Genomic DNA, 4,959 nt, shown 5'->3' on the forward strand with positions numbered 1-4,959 from the left:
CACCCTTATCGGGATTAAGGAAAGCCGGTTTCCATCCTTTGTCAGGACCGGAAAACCTAGTTACCAACCTCTCTTGCATTTTACTTTTTTGGAGTCGTTTTCTATACTATATTTTTTTCAATGTTATAAATCATTAGCATCAGCTATGAGTGCATCTGCTAGGTTCCCATTCCTGCCCAACAACTTGAGAGATTCAGTTCATCTGCGGACCAGTAACAGCCCCTACCTGTTAGCAACTATGGAGCTAATGAACCTTGGCCTTTGCCTTTCTTTCTGATCTTTCTATCCCTGCCTGTATCCTATCCTTAGAGCTCCCCTTTGCGTTGATTATAGGCCTTTTCTTTGCCCTTTCTTTGGGAGAGGTAAGGTATAGAGCTTGAATCCCCCAGCTGACATCTTTTTCTCCATTGGGCATCCTCATGGCATCTACTTCTTTAAATAAAAGAGAAAAAGCTTTTGCCGCTCTTTCCTTGGCTTTCTTTCGCGTACGTGTGCTCGTCTATCCTTTAATAGAAAGAAGCAATTTCTCTGTTCGAAATCAAGCTACAGGCCATCAAAGATGGCGGTAGAACAGCTAGCAAGAGGTGCCCAGGTACCATTAACAAGCTCATTAATTTTACTTTCAAGCGAACCCCATGCCGCTTTTGCCGCTCTTTCCTTGGCTTTCTTTCGCGTACGTGTGCTCGTCTATCCTTTAATAGAAAGAAGCAATTTCTCTGTTCGAAATCAAGCTACAGGCCATCAAAGATGGCGGTAGAACAGCTAGCAAGAGGTGCCCAGGTACCATTAACAAGCTCATTAATTTTACTTTCAAGCGAACCCCATGCCTTATGGTTTGAGAGTCCGTTTGATTATAAGCCTTTAGAATGGTTATATATACTTTAGAATCTAAAAGGGCTATCTCTCTCTAGCTTTCCTTTCTTGCTTGCTTTCTATCCCCGATGTCAATGCCCTTTATGTTCTCGAGTCTTTGCAATCTTCTGCCATTCCTCGAGTATTAGCACTTTGAAATGGTTAGACCACTGTCTTCGAGTCCGGTTGAGAAATAGCGAATTTGAGTATCGGGAAGTAAGTATGAGTAAGGTCCGGGTCTGGTTGAGTAACTCAGGATAGAGAGAGTCCTTCATTTCTAAAGTATGAATAAATAGTAGACATGTAGCTGCCTTTTAGGTATTAAATCCCTGGCCGGAAATAGCGGATTTGAGTACCGGGAAGTAAGTATGAGTAAGGTCCGGGTCTGGTTGAGTAACTCAGGATAGAGAGAGTCCTTCATTTCTAAAGTATGAATAAATAGTAGACATGTAGCTGCCTTTTAGGTATTGAATCCCTGGCCGGGAAGCGTGAACGATAACATGAGTCTTTAAGGACAGAGTGACCCCGTGGGTTGTCCATTCTTTCGGGTATTCACTCAAAAATCATTGAATTGAATAAGGCTATTCGACTTAGGACTCCCTTACTAAGCTTTCAGGAAAGTCTGAGATCTCATTGTCTTCCTAAAGCCTTTTTAATCCTAAATGAACAGATATAAGATAGATGTAGAGACTCATCCTTGATTCCTATCGGTCAGGGCCCTTGAAGAACCCTCCACGAATTATCGATAGTAGTTTACTAATCCAAGGAAGGAGTGATGCGAAGAATAGCTTTCTTTCGTACCCATTCACAAGAAAGAAGGGTCTCAAGTAGTGTGTTCATGGTCACTCAGAACATAGGATTTTCGGCATCAAAGAGCGCGTGGGACAGGTGAGGGAAGGAAGGGCGGGATGAAGCAAGCAGCCAATCCCTTGCTGGTTAAAAATAGCAGCAATATAAAAAAAATAAAAAACACGGGGGGGGGGGGCCTGCCAATAGGTGTTTGCACAATTTGTAGCTTCTCCTTCTTATACTATTCGAAGAAGCTGATTGCTTTGTTCACCACATCCACAGGATAGTTCTGTATGTCCTGGAACAGCAGCAAATTTCTATCACTACATAAAGCCCGCCCATGCAACTACTAGCATAAGTTCCAGCTGCTCTTCATCAAGACACTTCCCCATCTCCTTCACTCAATCTGAGAGAGAGCCTGCATTTGTTGAGTATGAAGGGCTAATGGGCAGAGTAGCCAAATGCTAGATGCCCAGGGGCAGCCCTTTAAAACATGAATGGTCAGTGGCGGAGCTTGACCGAAAATGTTGGGGTGGCCGACATAAAAATTAAATATATAAATAATATTATATAGCAAAAAATTAAATTGTAATAAACACAAAGTGAAATATCAAATAATTTAACTATATGATTTAAGAATAATTTAAAGTAATGCTCTACGCTCTTTAATTAACTTGAAATCATCAATAATAGACTCAGAAGTGATACTTGCAGCAATTTCCCTTTCAATATAAATCGTCATGGTATCTGCCAAAAAGTCATCTTCCATCTTGTTTCTTAACCTTGATTTAATAATTTTCATTGCTGAAAAAGATCTTTCAGTTGTGGCAGTAGAAACCGGAAGAGTCATGATAAGACGAAGTAGTCTATCAATCAAGTAGAAATTTTGCGTCTTTTCAGTTGCAATCAAACATGAGCACAATTCTTGGATAGTTGATAAATTCTTCAAATTTAAATCTTGACGAGCATCAATTAAGAAATGTTGGAGTTGAAATTTCAAATTAATCTTCTCTTGCATGTTGAAATCCACATGGTAATATTTTTCAACTAGAGTGCAAATTTTTTCAATGTTAAAAGCTTTATAATTATCCCTAGGAGTCAAAGCACAACTTAGAGTTAACAAATCCATTGCTTGCTCACTAAATCTGTTATTCAACTCTTGTAATTGTTGATCAATGGCAGTAAAAAATATTTCAACTCTAAAATAATGCTCTATTGTAACCTGACCTTGTTGAAGACGAGATCGTCAAAATCTTGTTGTTGAATGAACATCGTTAAGATCAGAAATTTCAATATCATGTTTTTCACAAAAGTTCTTCACTTCAGTAAATAATGCATCCCAACCATCTTCTCTCAATACTTGAATAAGATACTTTGTTGTTCCAACCTAACACATGGCATTAACTATATCCTGAGATTGTTGTTGTAAGGCTTGACAAAGTATATCAGTTATCCCCATAATTTTTTTCATCAAATGCAAGATAAATATAAAATCAAACGCCTTCAAATAATTATAAGCACTATCAGCATCCCCACGTGTAGAATAACTTGCTCTTTCATTTGTAATTTTTTTAAAACAATACAAGTTGCCTTATACATATTTATCAAGTTACAAATTGAAGAGAAATGTGATCCCCAACGAGTATCCCCAACTCGTTTCAAAGTACCAATTTGATTTATACCTTTACCAGTTACAATCTCATCAATTTCTAGCAAATGTGCAATTTCCTCTAATTGAGCAGCTTGTAACTCATCATGACGCTTAGTAGAAGAACAAACAACATTAACAACAAAAGTGAGCTTCTCAAAAAATTTATGAATTGGAACAATTTCTCTTGATGCACTAACCAAAGCAAGTTGCAATCGATGAGCAAAACAATGGACATAGTATGCGTAAGGACAATCTTTCATAAACAGTGCTTGTAAACCGTTCCATTCTCCTCTCATATTACTAGCACCATCATACCCTTGACCACGCATGTTAGAAACATCAAGATTATGTCGAGAAAGTATATCACATACTTTTTCTTTCAGAGTTAAAGCTGTAGTGTCTTTAACATGTGCCACAAAAAAAAATCGCTCTTGTATTAAACCAACTTTGTCAACAAATCTTAACACAAGAGACATTTGTTCCCTTTTTGATTCATCACGAGCTTCATCTACAACGATGCAAAATTTGGAATCACCAATTTCTTCACATATATGTTTTCTCACCCTACTAGAAAGAATATGCAAAAGCTCTTTTTGAATTTGATGTGAAGTATATTTAGAATTATATGGAGCATTTTCCAACACAACTTTCGCAACTTCATCATTGTAAGTTGCCAAGAGTTTTATCAATTGAAGAAAATTGCCTTGATTTCTTGACCCGCTAGTTTCATCATGTCCCCTAAAAGCACAAGCTTGAAGTGTTAACCAACGAACAGTGTCAATTGATGTACCAATGAAGACATCTGATCCAGGACGTCCAGTTGGTCTTGTGCTAAATAGATAGCATGGTAAACAATATGCAGCATCTTTAGAAGGTGAATATTCTAGCCATGAAGAAAATATGTTAAACCAAGCATATTGAAACCGTCTTGGATGAACCTCATTGCCAGATAAAGGATATTCTTTTAAATTTATTTGATAAGGACCAAATTTTAGATACGCTCTTCGTATTGCATCCAATTTATTTGGTGGATATTGCCAAATTTGAGGGCGCTTTCCGGGATCACGTTCTAAACATTTCTCAAAGTCATCTTCGAAAACTCTAGGAACCTTGGAAAGACGAATATTATTTTCTTCAATTCTTGGATTCTCAGAGATAGTTTCAGATGTAGAAGTTATAATTTCTTTATCTTTTTCACCCTCACAAAATTTCCTCTTGAAAAAAGAATCAATTCTTTTACTCTTCTTCATTCTCATAAACTTATCTAAATCAATCAATTATATGCAACAAAAAAACTAAAACACTTTATATGGACAAAAAAACTCAAACAAAAATGCAACAAAACTCAAACATCTTATATGCAACAAAAAAACTCAAACACTTTATATAGACATAAAATCAAACACCTTATGTGCAACACAAAAACTCAAACAAAAATGCAACAAAACTCAAACATCTTATATGCAACAAAAATACTCAAACACTTTATATAGACATAAAATCAAACACCTTATGTGCGACAAAAATCTAAAACACTTTATATTGATATAAAATCAAACACCTTATGTGCAACACAAAAACTCAAACAAAAATGCAACAAAACTCAAACATCTTATATGCAACAAAAAAAACTCAAACACTTTATATAGATATAAAATCAAACACTT

The 4,959-nt window shown here is 36.5% G+C and overlaps 1 pseudogene; it reads right to left on the minus strand.

Annotated features, from left to right (window-relative positions):
* Positions 1 to 2,284: 2,284 nt before the first annotated feature.
* On the minus strand, positions 2,285 to 4,548 carry LOC101500078 (uncharacterized; annotated as a pseudogene).
* Between the last annotated feature and the right edge of the window lie 411 nt (positions 4,549 to 4,959).

Source organism: Cicer arietinum, chromosome 6 (genome assembly GCF_000331145.2).
Source record: "Cicer arietinum cultivar CDC Frontier isolate Library 1 chromosome 6, Cicar.CDCFrontier_v2.0, whole genome shotgun sequence".
Taxonomy (NCBI): Eukaryota; Viridiplantae; Streptophyta; class Magnoliopsida; order Fabales; family Fabaceae; genus Cicer; species Cicer arietinum.